Raw genomic sequence first — 17,152 nt, forward strand, 5'->3', positions numbered from 1 at the left:
ATGACACTTCTTTCTCTGAACTAAGAGTTTTGTATTTACAGTTTGACACTAAATCATGGACTATCTCATTTTGTTGGAGATTTGATCAATGTGTATATTCTGCCTTCCTAGTGCAGTAGGAAGCTCTTTCTGGACAGTAGATAAGTCTTATGAGCTCTGTCCATAGTGTTACAGTAACAGTTTTGCATCTTGTGAAGTGTCTCTTAAAATTAGACCCCTTAAAGCATTAACATGGTGATAAGCACCCAATACATGCTCACGAGCCTCAAACTGAAAGACTGCAATCCCAAGATCTTCTTAATGATCAGAGAGAAAAGCTGCTTAGAGAGGGCCAATATGCCAAAGTCTCAAGGAAGTTTTTAATATGAAAACCTTGTTATTTCTCTAGTCAATATAGGCTACTTCAATGCAGTAGTCAAAGTAAGGTACTTACTAAGGCAAACTTTTTGTTGAGAAACATCTGCTCCACCAAAGATGACTCATTATGGAAGAGGTGGGGCTGCATGTGACTCCACATGTGCGGAAACCACCAGAATTCATCCACAGACCCCAACAGACAGTCATCTCCTTCATCTTCCTCTTGAGTTCCTGCAGGGGAAAATTATTATTCAGTTAATTGAGATTACATCTGTCTATCTATCTATCTGTCTATTATCATCATCATCTATCTGTCTATATTGAAATATGTACATATCATACATGCTATGATATCATATGTGGTATTTATAAGACACCATTTATATTATCTTACATATAGTTGAGCTTTTGAACATAAAATGAAGCAAAGGAAAATCTGTTAGGGAGCAACCAGAGAAAGGACAAACATTCTAAAAATGTTCAACATGGATATAAACATCATTGTGGAGATGGAAATATGTAACCATTCCCAGGAACATCAGCACTCTTAACTTTTAGCATCTTTGTACAATTTGTAGTTTGGAGAGAATGGGGGCAAGTAGCAAATGTAATCATGAGAATATGCCTGCCAAAAGGAGTGTGAGAGTCTCAGTAGTAAATCATTTTGACATGGTTGTATGTGCAGTCACAACAAAATAATTTCATGATTCATTTGTGTCCCTCAGCACACGATATCATTTAAGTCAGTTATTTGTTGCAGTTTTCACACTGAAAATAGGCAGAAGTCTCTTGGCATTTCCCAGTAGTCAATTCATTCCTGACTTCCACCTCCCCAGCAATGAGATTGTGATAAAGTGATCTGAAATTCACTAGTTTATGAAAAGTCTCCCATGCTTCTGCTCCTAAGCTTGATTCCTTGTCATATATAACTCCTATCCTTCCCTGCATCTATCCACTAATTTCTCCTTCATTCATTTTCTAAATAGACTTTGTTCAGAGTTTATCATGACAGAACAACTGATCTCAGGGTTCTTTAGGAAGATAGCTCAAGTATGTGTTACCCTTTTTTGACTATCACAATGAAATCTGCAATAAAAACATTTATGCATTGGAATCATCCGGGAGGTAGGAAAATGATGTCTGCCTTCTGTCAGATTTATCTTAATTCATGGTAGGCATAATTTATGTCTTTCCTTTTTTCTTAATAGCTCTAATTAATCTTATTTTCTTTAATTCTACTTCAGGGATGTTTGAAATCAGAATTATTATCTTGTGAACAAATGTCTGTTGCTTATTACTTTAAACACTATGATAAAAAAAGTTGAAATGCTCATGGTTGGATTGTCCTTGCCTCCTTTGTCAGAACTGGGGGAAGACAGAAAAACCAGAGATCAAATTCCTTAAGTTGTAAAAAATATACTTAAACCTCATAAATTTATTGCAATGTTTAATTTATTTTATTATATGTATGTTTAAACAACAGTGGTATTTTACCTGCATTATTTCCTTCTGTGGTATTATTATCTTTAAAACCATTACTGAGATTTTACCTTGGTCAAGAGTTTTTCATCTTTCATTTAATTATTGCAACACCTTAAGAAGTAAAGGCCACTACTAACTTCCTTGTATAGGTTAAGGAAATTGGTCTTTAGAGAGATGAAATAACTTATCCTAAGTTATTTCATAAGAGCTGAAAGACCTGAATTTCGTTTAGATTAAGCAACTTTAAATTCAGTGTCTTTAGCTATCATTTGCTGACCAAATGTAGTCTAGATATAAGTTTGATATTTACTAATTCATTATCACACTGCTCTTTCATGTTGTTAGTTAATCCGTGATGTCATTAAACCTTCCAGACAACTCTTATTTCTTAGTAATTTAGTGAAATACACCAGCCTTACTAACTAGAATCTTTTGCCGTTTGGCTTCCCTACTAGAGGACTGCCAATTAAATTGCAAAAGTTCAATTTCTCTTGTGCATAAGAATTGGGTTCTATTGTAAGAACTTTTGTAAATGCCACAATGTACCCCCAACCCATCGCAACAATAAAAAATATCAAAAAATGGGTTCTGATTAGTTTAGTGTTAAAATAGTCTTATTTTTGGTACCTAACTAACTCTCTGACCTGGGGCCCTTCTAAGTTTGTTTTTATATAGAAAACAAGGGAATATTCCTAGTAGTCAATGGAAAGGTATAGGAAATGTATATGAATATGGTTATTGCTCATTAGTAGGGAAGTCTGATTTTTATTTTCATGTACTTCTCACAAAAATGCATTAACTCTTCAAAAGTTAAAATTAATCAAAGAAGATAAAGGTTTCTCCTGGAATAAAGTCTTAACTATTGTGACACTACTGCTTTTCTCTGTCCTTAAGAATTAATTTTTAAAAAGGTATTTTTTTAATAGTAAAAAGAATTATTCATTTAGAATGGAAGACCATGTACTTCAATTAAATTTTATAATAACTAATTTGGAAAGACTGACAATTAAATTTTTTATCTCTTCCCACTCAAAAATTATTTTTTTCTAGTCCCAGACAACACCAGCTACAGCTTTCTAGAAGCTTTCATAGTATACAGATACCAAGAACCTTCAAACTTAACCTTAGCTTCTCCCTGTGTTCCATTTTCTCTGGCTTATACAGAGAGAGCACTTTTATTGTAAGGCTGTGGGACATACTTAAGTAAAAAAAAAAAAAGGTCAAGTCTTTAAGAGATAAACATGAAGGAGAGGGACAGCTGGAGTCATTTTCTAGCATTCAGTGTTTGGCAGGAAGATAACTCAGGTGCCAGGAGTTTTTCCTTGTATTTCTTGGGTGAGTTTGGGTTGTCTTGATTTTGTTCCTATGGTTCTTCCTATAATGACTCTCTGTTATGGTTTGATATGAAATGTCCCCATAGACTCATGTGTTAAAGGCTTGATCCCCAGTTGTGGCATGATTTTGGGAGGTTTTGGAGTAAGAAAGTCACTGGGAGCATGCCAGTGTCATGTGTTTGTATTTGTCACAGTGATGAAAAGTCTAACACACCATCTCTCAAACAGTCTAAATATTCTGTTTGTTCTTGATCTTGCCCTGATGATTCCTCATCTGCATGTTAGTTTTCTTTTCTTCAAAGAATGTCAAAGAATATAAAATAATCAATAAATAATTATTAAAATAATCAATTGAAAATAGTATATGTTTAGGGCACTCTTTTATTTTATTAAGTTCTTGGGGCTCCCTATCATAAAATTTAGTAGTATGATGGGTTTAACTTTGCTAGAAAGATGATGGAACTTCTACACATAAAGAGGAAGTTCTCATTTCATGTATCTATGCCAAGGTAGTAGAACTTTACTCTAAGTAAAGTTAGAATTACTTTACAATAGCTATCAAATTGTGCTTTCATAATTGAGATTACCATAAGAACAGCAGCTTATTTGATCATTAGAAAAAGTTAAATTATGATTATGAGATTCCCAATTGTTAATCCTTAAAAATAGAAAAAATGTATTTTATATAGTAATCTAAGTAATTCAGGGGACTAAGTCTTTTAGAATTTCTTACATTAAGTTACTCTTAAAACAAAAACAAATCAATAACCAAAGACATGTAGTTGTATGACTATATACATTGTATGTATTATACATCAAGTGACATGAATATACCTGAGCCAAGTCTCATGACTCTCTAACTGCCATGGAAACAAACAGAAATTCACTTACTACAGAAATGCAATATTACTTCTATCTAAAAGTGAAATTACTATTAGTTACTAATGTGCATATGAAAATTATATTGATTTTGTATATAGGTAGAATTCTCACCAGGGAAACTTATTAAACCCTTGAAGAAGACCATTAAATAAATATGAAATAATTCATGTCCATATTACAAAATTAAAAATTGAAAAGCATTTGAAGTTATAGAAAACTATTTGATAAACTTGTTTGAGTATATCAGTTTTAAAAATTATTTGCATACTTGTTTAGATTACACATGTACAGATGACATAAAATACAAGAAGTACAAAAGTAATACATGAAAGTAACTCCTTTTCATCTCTGATACTCAATCCCCAAATTATCTTCTTCATCGATACCCGCTAAAACTAGTTCATTATGAATCCTTGCATAGATATCCAGTGTCTGTATTAATAGCTGTGTGACAGTGACCACATTACTTAACCACTCTTAGTTTTATAAACTTTAAAATAAGTTTCCCATAGTTACGTAGATTCCATCCCCTTTTATTTTCATGCAAGTTGTAGCATGTTCTAATCTCAAGAGCTCCTTCTTTATCAGTTACATTTAAGATAATATTTGCTTTTTAATGACTGAAGACTATGTCATTACAGGATATATAACTATATGTAATCTTTCTTTTAACTTCTGAAATATTGCCTGATTCATTCAATACTATTGTATTCAGCTATCCTCAGATAAGATAAAATATATTTGAACAGATTATGTTTTGAAAATTATTCTTAATATTTTAGAGTGATTTTTTTCTTTTGCAACACAGCAGGGTCAAATTTCATATGGTGGTCTTGTTCCATGTAGCTACTTACAGTTCAAGGTGATCTTACTACCACTAGCTCATTTGTTCATTAATTCATTTTTAATAGACACTGTTATAATTTCTGCTATTACAATAATAAAGGTTTCATGGGAAATCCATTTTAGTATAAGAAGAGATAATGAAATAATTATAAAACAAACTCCCTTCAACACTCACTCATAATGAAACTCTGAGTAGCCTAGGGAAGGAAGGGAGGGTCCTTAAGATAATAGAGTAGTTACAAAATATTTTATTGCAAGATTCCTCTTGAGAACAAGAAGAAATCTATTGAAAGATTTCCCACTAAGTGAAGAATAAGTGATATTACCATCATCACTTTTATTTAAAATTGACCTGAGGCTAGGCATGGTGGCATAAGCCTCTAATCCCATTACTTGGGAAGCTGAGACAGGAGACTCATGACTTCAGGCCAACCTGGGCTATATAACCAGACATGTTTCAAAAATAAAATAAAATAAACTTCTCAAGATCTGAGCCAGAGTCAGTGCAATCAGCCACAAAAAGAAACAAAATTCATAAGGTCAGCAAAGGAAAAATAAAAATGCCAGTATTCACAAATTACATGATAGCATAGGTAGAACATGTAAAAGAATGAATAGATAAACTATATAATTAGTAACTAAATGTAGCAAAGTTACTAGATACAGCATCAATGCACAAAATCAGTGTATTTTTAAATGCCATCAACAAAAGAGTGGAAAATTAAATAAAAACAATACACCACTATTATACTAACAAATTAATAAGTGTAACTAAAGAAGACCTAAATATATCCAAGTACTTGAAGATGTAACATTTAAAATGCCAATTTCTACAAATTAATCTATAGGTTTAATTCAATCTAAATCAACATTCTTGCAAAAATTGTTCTCAGATATTGGCAAGCTGATTCTTAAAATTTATATGAAAATGAAATGGCCAAGAATAGTCAAGTCAATCTTGAAGAAGATGAACGAAATTGGAATTATTATTGAAGACATGATATTATTATTAATTATGAAGTTACAGCAAATAAGACATTGTGATGGACACAAATAGACCCAACAAACAGGAAAGGAAATCCAGCAAGAGTCCACATGGATATGTTCATCTAATTTGTGATGACACCACAGTGCAGTGGGAAAGGACAGCCTTTCTAATGCTTGGTGCTAACTGGATAACTTTACGTTAAGGAGAAGGTATCTGATACATACACAAAAAATATTCCAGATGGAACACATATTTATAAATTTTAAGAGGGTAGAAAAATATTTTCATGATCTATGATATGCAAAGATTTCTTAAGCAAGACACAAAAAGTTGACCATAAAGAAAAGAAATAATAAATTGGGCAACATTAAAATGAAATATTTTGTTCAAAAATACCAATAGGAAAAAGAAAAGAAAAGCTAGGCAGTGAGAGAACCTATTTGCAACACATATAATTGAGAAAGCATTCATTAAGAATATATAAAGACTTTCTACAAATCAATAATAAAAACCAGCTTGGAGGCTGGGGAAGAGAAGAGGTGGTCAAAACAACGTATACAGGTAAGTAAATGTAAAAACAATAAAATAAAATAAAATAAAAAATAAAAACCAGAAAATAGAAAAAAAGTGCTTTTCAAAAGAGAATCTCCAGAATAACTAAGAAACCTCTGAGAGAAACTCATTTGCTATTTTTCAGAGAAATACACATTAAAACCATCAAATGATATTTCTATATGCCTTCCATAAAGACTAAAATTAAAAAGAAAAACAGGATGAAATAGTGCCAGGTTGTAGAGCCACAGGAGTATCACTCAGACTATTGCGATATAAGTTGGTTAAACCAGTTTGGAAAGCTAGTTGACATTTTCTATTAAAGTTTATCATATGTATGCCATGCTAGCAATTCCACTCCTGGCTGATAACCAATAGAAAAAAGAAAACTTAAGTCCTCTGAAAGGTAGTAGAAAAATGTTTACAATGGCTATTCAAAAAGCCATTGGAAATCCAACAAACCACACTGGAGTGTAATGGACAAAGAAATGTTAGTATATTCAAACAATGAAATAATACACAGAAGTGAAAAATGAAAGAATGACAACATATACATAACAGTATTTATTAAACCAAAATAATGAACAAAAAATATGAGTGCAGGTGGATCCTTTAGCACCTGTCTCAAGTCAGGCAAAACTAACAAGATGTTAGAAGTCAGGATAGTGGTATTCTTTAACAGAAGCCAGCAAGTGTTAATAGGTGCAAGGCGGAGGGATTCAGGAACTGTTCTCTTTCTTGATCTGTTATGAGTTGCACAGCTATGTAGTTTCTGAAAATTCACTGAAGATCACATTTGTTACTTACATATTTTATATATGTAGATTATAGTTCAATTAAAAAGGCATTAGATAGTACCATAAACTTTCAAACCATTAACATTTTCTAAAGGTTAAAAATACTAAGTTCAATGGAGTTAAATGACATGAAGAAAAACCAGGGAAGGATGTAAAGAATGTAAGAAAGTGTGAGTAAGAGGGTTGTACAATTTTAAATAGAGTGACCAGAGGACCCTTATGAGTACAGTTAATCTTCTTTTCTTACCTGTATGGTAAAATTTCCCTGAAAATCCCAGGTTGAATGTAAAATTTGTGATTTGTGCACGCAGAAGATTCTGAGTATCAAGCAGGGCCTGAAATACAGAATTAAAAAAAAATATTTATCAGACTGAGAATGGTATCAGGTAGTTTTAAAGACATCTTCCTTTTTTCATTCAGAGAATAGAACAGTTCTATACATGAGAGAATTAAATGATGGAAAATTGTTTATCACTTTAAGATTGAGGCATAATTCTGAGATTACATAAAACTCATACATATATTTGTCTTTTAGCTTGCAATAAATCAGCAAAAAGTATCATCAGCTGGAAAAGGGAAGTTAAATGAAACGTTTAATCTGTGTATATCAAAGGAATTTGTATCTAGTACCTAAGATATTATCCCTTTCCTCCATCCCTCCCTCTTTTCCTCCCTCCCTTCCTTCCTTCCATTTTGTGGTACTGTGGTTTGACTCAGGATCTCACGCTAATTAGGCAAGCATGCTACTACCTGAGACACGCACCCAATCATTATGTTTTAGTTTGTTTTTCAAATAGGGTCTTGTGATAACTTTAACGGTTCTAGATTACAGGCCTTTGACACCATGCCTGTCTAATGGTTAATCTTGTTAACCTTACTGCATTGAGAATCCCCTAACTGATTATAAAGCATACCCTTGGGTTTGTCTGTGGGGTGTTTCCAGAGAGAATTAACAAAGAGGAGAAGACACTCCCCAGATTGTGGACAGTATCACTCAATAGGCTGGAAGCTGGGATGCAATAAAAAAAGGAGAAAGGCAGCTAGCACAAGTAGTTTGTCTCTCTCTTCCTCCTCTCCCTTCTGGATGCCATGATGTGAGATGCTCAGCTCTATCATTCCCCCCCTAACATGATGGACTGAAACCTTTGAAACTGTGAACCAAAATAAATAATTCCTCCCTTTAAGTTGTTTATGTCAGATGTTTTGTCACAGTGACCAAAACCAAACAATACCCTACTTTTTTCAAGTAAAACTATTTTGAAGCAAGGTTTTGTTATATCCTATAAAATATTTACTGGGCTATGAGTATTCAATGGACTATTTTTTATTTCTCTCCTTTTCTTCTTCTCATTTAAATTCCAATTCTTATGTTCTCTCTTCCTCCCTCCCTCCCTCCATTTCTCTCTCTCTCTCTCTCTCTCTCTCTCTCTCTCTCTCTCTCTCTCTCTCACACACACACACACACACACACACACACTCACACACACACACACTCACACATACAGTAAGCAAAAAGTAGCACTGCTAGTTTTGTAAAGAATCTTGGTTTACACAGGAGGAAACTGAGATGAAATAACTTGCTCATTTTCATAGATAAAATTAGCGATACATACTAGATTAAAGGTATAAAGCTGAATTGGGTCCCATCCTAGATCACTGCCCTTTTTCATTAGTACATCTCAGCCACAACTAAATCTTGTTCTCTTGATAGTAGAACTGACACCTGGGAGCCCTTGTGTTATCATGTTCACATTCTCAAATTTTGGGGAGATAAACAGCATTGTATTCGGTGTCCATTTGATGGCTGTTTGCCTTATCTGAATGCAAGTGATTCTCCCTTTTGTGCATAAGCAGAGGAAGAGGACTCCTGAATCTCAAATTTAAATTCCCCTGACCATTTGTCAATTTTTGAAATTTAGGCATATATTTCTTTTTTTCTAGTACTTTTTTGTTTACATAAGCAAACTCTTTGGTGTATATGATTGACCCATGTAATATGTGGGTCCTGAAGGCCTTAAAAAATGGAAGGCAGGCCTTTTGCTGGGTTCTTCACACTTAACTACAGGACCAAAAGGATTAACTGATGGGATGGCAGTGCCAGTGGAGACAGGTTAGGTCTTGTCCTTCAGGCATTGATTGGGCAGGTAAAGGAGAATTGACCAGCTGAGCACAATGAAGTGAAGAAGGGGACTTCTACGTGGTAAGATAGAACTTGCAGAGTGCAGGAAGGGGTGCTAGCTGTGTGTTAAGGTGTGAGAATTTCCCTTTATGTCCTTGTAGAAGGTGTATCAGGTAAGGTCTCTTGGACTTAGAGTACAGGATAGGCGTGGGAGTCAGATTTCTCAACTGGAATTCTGGATCTAACCATATTCAGCTTTGAGCATATTGTTAAACTTTCCAAGCCTCAGCCTTATCATTTGTAAAGTAAGAATAGTAATTATTACCTCAAAGCTCTCTTGTGAGGATCAGTGAGATAATGAATTTACGCCGAGTTATAGTATGTGTTCAACAATTATTAAATGCTGCTCTTCTTCTACTACTACTGCTATGTGGCTGTTACTATTTTAAGTGATGTGGGGCAGTACATGTTACCTATCTGAACTTTTTCCTTCATTTGTACAATGGGAAAAAAAGAAATATAAGCTCTAAGGGGAAGGGAAGATAGGAAGATTCAGATTGTGGCCCACTTTATTGTTTCTTTTCTTATGGTCAACTTTTTGTGTCTTGCTTAAGAAATCTTTGCATATCACAGATCATGAAAATATTTTTCTACTCTCTTAAAATTTATAAGTATGTGTTCCATCTGGAATATTTTTTGTGTCTGTATCAGATATCTTCTCCTTAACATAAAGATATCCAGTTAGCACCAAGCATTAGAAAGGCTGTCCTTTCCCATTGCACTGTGGTGTCATCACAAATTAGATGAACATATCCATGTGGACTCTTGCTGCATTCTCTTTCCTGTTTGTTGGATTTATTTGTGTCTACCACAATGTCTTCTTTGCTGTAATTTGCAATTAATAATATCATGTCTTCAATAATTACTCCCCCGATTTTGTTTATCTTCTTCAAGATTGGTTTGACTGTTCTTGGCCATTTGCATTTTCTTATTAATTTGAGAATCAGTTTACCTATATCTGGAAGATTACAGGCATGAGACGCTGCTCCTGGCTATACTTCTCATATTTAAATTGTTTTTATAAGCCAGGTTTTGGGAGTGTCTATGACAAAACATAGTGTGCTTATTACTGACCTATCCTTGCAAGAAACATAAGCATCCAGCATTAGTCTCATCTTATATCCTTTCCACCAAACTCTTCATTACCAGAATAATTTCACTCAGCTTTATTCTATTTTAAGTTGAAATAATGTACTCATTATAATGTTCCCAAAATAGTGTAAAATGATATAAAATGATTCTTTATTCTCTATATGCAATATGTCTAAAATGAAGTGATAATATTTAAAACTTTAATCACAGTAAACTAAATCAATCCTGTAATACCTCATTCAAACATTGTTTTGGGCCACCAAACCCTCTGACTTGTGGGCCAAGGAGGAAGTGAGCCGTTGTCTCACTAAACAGTCACCAGTTAGCAGTGTCCTCACACACCAGCCCAGGAACCCTGACACAGATGCTCACTTTCAAAAGTGATTTAACTATTGAAAAATGGTGATTTTATTTTTAAGTGTTCCAATATATAGTATATATTCAGGATGGTAGTGTATATTTACAATTTCATGTGCCAGTGATTATTTTAAAAATAACACAATTTTCTAAGTAAGATAATTAAGTTGATATACATAAGGATATTAATATTATGAGTGTCATTCTTATTTTTCCAGTAATTAAGTAAACTTACGTGCGTGCATATGTACATAGGTATAGGTAAATTAGAGCCATAAAATAAAAATTAGAGTATACCAATTAGGATTAAAAGTAGGTTTAAATTTTTCATTTCACAGTATATTATGACCTTTCGCCTATCATACTAATCTTCCAAACTAAATTTTCTAATGGATGCAGAATATCAGTTACTCAGATGGGTGTACTATAACTCACTTAACCATTTTATTTTATTGTTGTACATTTAAGTTGTTTACATTTTTTGGCATATATTCCTACTGCTTTGTGTGTCAGTGTATATATAGTAATAAGGCAGCCATGTACATGGCACAAAATAATTTTGTTTATTCTTCAACAAACAAAACCACCTTCTGCAAGTCTGAAAATGCTTATCAAGGAATTAATAAGGAGCATAATGTCCAATAAAAATAGATGAGAATTGCATTTTGAGTGTAACTCAGCACAAAAACCTTCAAAATTATTTTTTTCAAATTTGAATCTAAGCTATTACCTTAGTTTTCAAGTCCTCAGACTGAAAAGCCGAGAATATTTGCAAGCATTAAAAAATCTAGTTAAAAGCAAAAATCTAATTTAAAGAAATCAAGCTCCATGAATTGAGCAAAATGGTAGCTTTTATATAACTTTGGATGTTATCCAACTTCCTTTATAGACTGAATACATCAAACAGAGTAAATTAGAGACAAAAAGTAAAATTAAACATAATTATAAAAATTTTATATGGCTATGTTAGTATTCATTACATGTGTGACATTCTTTGGGGGAATATCTGCTAATTTTTGTTTCTCATTTATGCTTTCTAGATTGCATTTTGACCTTTTTTATCATTTGTAAATGAACAAACTAGGTTAGTGAATCAAATTAAGGATGGAGAAGTTTTAGTGTTGGGTGTAGATTTTTAGCAACAGAAAAAACACTATATTTAAGCACAGAGTTTTTAGAGTTAAGATTTTCCAATCAATCATATACTACTAGTATATCCTAACTATATGTATCTATATCTGTCAGAGTAAATGAAAGCAATCAGGAAGTTAATTATAAACTCATTGTAATGGTTGGTTTTAATTGTCAACTTTATTGGATTTAGAAATACCTAGGATGTGGGTCAGGCATACCTCTGGGTGTGTCTGTGAGGACATTTCCAAAAAGGATTAACTGAGGTAGGAAAAAACCACCCTGAATGTGAATGGTAGTATCCCAGGGTCTGGGACTAAAGGAGGAAAATGGAGAAAGCCAGTCCAGTGCTAGCATTGCCTTTTCTCTGCTTCCTGGCCACGATGATGTGAGTTGCTCTGCTTTGCCAGGCTTTCCCCACCATGCTGGACTGAACCCTCTGAAACCTTCAGCCACAATAATTCTTAACTCCCTTCAATCGTTTGTCAGGTATTTCAGCAATGCAAAGTACTAGCACACCCCTATACCTTTCTACCTTTCTCTCTCTCTTACACACACATACACACACACACTTGTGTACATGCAGGCATCAAGAATACTCAATATTCAGTGTAACTGATATTATTCCCATTTCAGACATGGCAGACATGACTCAAATAATTTAAGTGACTTCTCCTTCGTTGCAAAGCTGGTTAAATAGTGAAGAACTGATTTACATAAGGATTTTGGATTTCAAAAGTCACTGCTTCTGTTGTCCATAAAAACAAGAATGCTAACACTGAGTGTTGTTACCACTGATATACAGTAATATAAGGTAATATAATCCTTTAGAAGGGCATAGGATTGTATTGTGAGTTTCATTTTCAATAACTGGTTATCACTTTTAGTTTCCAAAACCTAAAAGTACAGGAGGAATCGGTTGGTCATACAATACCTGGGTTTTAAGATTCTCAAGAGAACCAGGACCAGTAAGAGATTTTATTAGCAAATGTGGTTATGTAGGCATGCTAGAGAACCATGAAGGCTGGTGGTATAATTTGCCTCTAGTTTGAAGATCTGAGAATTGGGATCTGATGCTAAAAGCTTGAGAATAAGGAGTGCTGTGTCTAAGGATAGGAAAGGATGAATGTCTCAGCTCAAGCAGAGAATGAATTTGTTTTTCTAATTTTTTTGTCCTATTCAGGCCTTCAATGCATTGGGCAGTATCCCTCACACTGGGGAGGCCCATATAATTTATTCAGTTCACCATTTCAAAAGCTTGTTTCTTCCAGAAACACCCTCACAGTCATACCTAGAAGTCATGTTTACCATATGTGTGGCTATCCCTTAGCCCAGTCAAGTCCACACATAAAATTAACCATCACATCAACCAAATTAGAAATGTTTACCCCTCTAGATTAAAGAACACTCATTCAGTGAACCATTTGTATAGTTGGGGCACAGGATGCTGAAGAACTATGAAGTGCTCTAATGGTCCTACATTTGGTCTCTTTCTAATCACATAAGAACTGGGAAAACACTGTATATTAAAGACTTATTCCTAGGCAAGGAAAACATTGAAATACACTGAAAACAGTTAACTAGGCTTAATGTTAGAAGAGAGTATCACACACAGCCGGAGGAATGATACCTTTAGAGAAAAATGGAAAATCATAAGCAATAAGGCCAGGATCAACTACTATTCCCCTCTCCACACACAAATAACATCAGCATGGACATCAGTAAGAAATGCAGGGAAGATAATTACTGGGAAACGTAATAGTCACTTTCCGCAATAACGTTTAGACTCTTGTCAGGAAACCTATACACAGCACTGCTCTACCTAACTTACGACATTCCTAATGTTAAAACAATCCCTCAGCTCCAAACTATCCATATTCTTATGTAATGCCTACACACTGAAAGGGGAAATCTGCTTAAAATATAAGAACCAAATGTGAGAATATGCTGTCTATGTCTTCCATGGGCTTTCTCCTCAGAATTTGCTAATTGTAAGAGATGTTTTAGGGATTGTCTTTCCTATCAAGTTGCTACTGGCCAAGGCCACCATCTGCTGAAGGCCAAGTCCTTGAACATGACCTCACCAACATGGCACGATGAATGAGTAGCAGATTTAGAATAAGAGTGGCTTAGGATTCTGACTTTGCCATTTGACAGCTGTGTAAGCTTGGATGAGCTACTGGCTCTTTCCAGATCACGGTTCCCTTCTGAATAGCAGGTCTGGTGTGATGATCAACTGACAAAGCAGTTATCGCCCCCAAACCCTTCCTAACATGTAGAAACTGAGTTGTAGCTCTATGAGTGAAACCTTTTTCACTTTCTTCTACCAACCTTAAAAATTTTTATCCTGTCACAAAATTCCATTTCCTATTTCTTCCTATTTGTTACCCATGTGAAAAATAAGACAAAGGTCTAAAATTTTAAATTATATATTTCAGACTGATCCTTAGTACTTTTAGGATTGTTTAATCAGCACTACAGAGGAATGTTATCTATCAGCTATCTATATAACCTTCATGGGCTTTGTATTTCTTTCTACATGATAGTAGGGAATTCAAATTGCACCCAGTGTTCATTCATTTCTGTTTGAACTGTATCAGCAGAATAAGGACAAATGTTTGTGTGAAAGCTAAGGAGAAAAGATTTACATAGTACTCTCAAATTATTTTTATTGCATACTTTAAATGTTCCACAGTATAAATTATGCATAAACTTTAAATTACATAGTAAGGGATGATTCTCCTAAAACATTTGTTGAAGCAAAATTGGCAGATAATGATATGTGAGAAGGAAACAGAAAATTATTAAGTGCTAGTCTCACTAAGTGAGAATGGTTATGCATATTTTATTTAGATTATGGTTGATATGCTTACATAGTCCAAATACTAACATACTTTTAAAAGAAGAAGTAAGTGTAAAAAGTAGGTCACAATTCCTTACAATATAGTATCTTTGGGAAACCATTATCTATGTCTCGTTCATTTAGTTATACAGAAAAGGGATTTTGTATGTTATCATTTAAATAATTTTAGTATCTTAATACTTTAAAATACTTGCTTTTTGGCAGCAAAGCAAAAAAAGAAGTGAAGTGTAGGATTTCACAAGACAGGACAGAGGCACCTCAATCCACTTACTATTCTAGGGCAAATTTCTTTTAGTACTTGCACAGGTATTTTGGAAATCCCTTTAGCAGCATATTTATTCTGCTCAAGAAGATAAAATGCTAAATACCTGTGAGCACACACACATTGACAATGACCCCTAGATATCCCCTCCAAAAGAGTTGTGTGATATGTGAAAAGAAAAGTGAGTTTGGAGCCTCACTGTGAACTCCAAGAGGTCGCAATTGTCTATCCTGTTCACTGCTGCGTTCCCACCGTCCAGCCTGATGTCATGAGCAAACCAGGGTGAGTATTTGCTGAATAGGGACATGAAAGAATTTCTGATTGATTGATCATGTGATGAAATCATAAATATTGAAAATGATTACATTATTTATTTTGAATATTATTTTACTATTTCATTTTCATAAAATGCTTTGAGTCTTGATAAAATTTGAACATTTGAAATTAAAAAAATCACAAAACATTTAATTTCAAATTATTCTGTGAAGACATAACCTATTTCAGTGCCTCTCAAACTTCTATGTAAATAAAATACAAATCCCTGGATTCCAACCCAGGATATTGAGCATTGTTGCTGAAGCAAGACCAAAGCATCATGGGAGATATCAATATCAGTGACCTCATGCCATGCTCTAAGAATCAGAATTCTATTCCTTGAATTCAATAATTCAAGATAGTTTATAATTTACTTATAGTCTTGCCGTTTACTTTAGAGTAAATCTTTTATCATAATTCTTACTGTACAGCATGCATGAGATGATTTCATGAGCTGTATAAGAAGTTGGTACTGTGAATTCTCAAATTGGAAATCACATAGAAGAATGAATACATGAGGATCAATCAGACTTTATTTGGGCTCCTAGAAACTGTGTTTGCTCAAAAGTACTCTGTGATTTTTAATTTTATGTGTTAATTTGGATGAGGCATGGTGTCTGAGGGGGGTTTGTATAGAACAGTAGTAATATTAGAACTGATAAACTGAGTAATGCCTGTTGCCCTCTATAATGTGAGTGGGCCTTGTGCATCAGTTGAAGGACTGCACAGAGTAAAACACAGGTAAGAGGAATTCTTCCTCCCCTTCTACCTTGAGTTGGGACACCAGTATTTTTCTACCTTTGAATTCAAACTGAAACATAAATTCTTTTTTTTTCCTTTGATGGAACTGGGGCTTGAACTCAGGGCTTCACACTTGCAAAGTAGTCACTCCTACTGCTTGAGCTGCACCTCCAGTCCATTTTGCTCTGGTTATTTTGGAGACTGGTTCTCATTAACTATTTGCCTGGGCTGGCCTAGAAGCATGATCCTCCCAATGTCAGTTTCCCAATTAGTGAGGCTTACAGTTGTGAGACACAGGTGCCCAGCTCTGAAACGTACACCAAGCCTTCTGGCCTTTAGACTGAAACATACACTAGTAGGCCTGGTTCTCAGGCTTTCAAAGTTGGTTTTCCTGGGTGTATAACTTGTGATTGCATATCTTGAGCCTTCTCAGCTTCTATAATCGCATAAGCCAATTCCTTAAATCTATCTATCTATCTATACTATTGACTGTTCAATCAATCATAACTGTGATGGAGAATGTATTAATAGGGCTTTTCCAGTAAAACTGAACCAATAGGAAGTTATCTACTTCTATCTCTTTCCAAACCCTGTGTCTATCACTGCTGGAGTAGTTTGAGTTAGAAATTATACAGTATAGCATTCTAGCCTCTAAAGTTTCACTTTATATCTTTGTTCACTTTATTTTTTTCTCTGTTTATTTTTTAGTTTAATTTAGAAAATATGAATGTCCCTTGTAGATGGGTAGCAGCAATCTGCTAATCAGTTTATCACTTTGGGTTAAGTATGGTAACTTAGAGTCAACAGCTTCAACCTAGGGAAGATAAGGTGTGAGGAAGCAAGTACTTATAGAGTATAAAGGTACTTTAAGAATCACATGTTATAGGACTGTAAAATGATCTAGCCACTGTAGAAATACTGTGGTTCCTCAGAAAGTTAATCAGAATTACCACATGACTCAGCAGTTATCCTAT

The 17,152-nt window shown here is 34.2% G+C and overlaps 1 pseudogene; it reads right to left on the minus strand.

Annotated features, from left to right (window-relative positions):
* Positions 1 to 284: 284 nt before the first annotated feature.
* Positions 285 to 17,152, minus strand: part of LOC141420318 (bifunctional heparan sulfate N-deacetylase/N-sulfotransferase 3-like) — a 49,202-nt pseudogene continuing 32,334 nt past the window's right edge.

Source organism: Castor canadensis, unplaced genomic scaffold, assembly GCF_047511655.1.
Source record: "Castor canadensis unplaced genomic scaffold, mCasCan1.hap1v2 HAP1_SCAFFOLD_120, whole genome shotgun sequence".
Classification (NCBI taxonomy): Eukaryota; Metazoa; Chordata; class Mammalia; order Rodentia; family Castoridae; genus Castor; species Castor canadensis.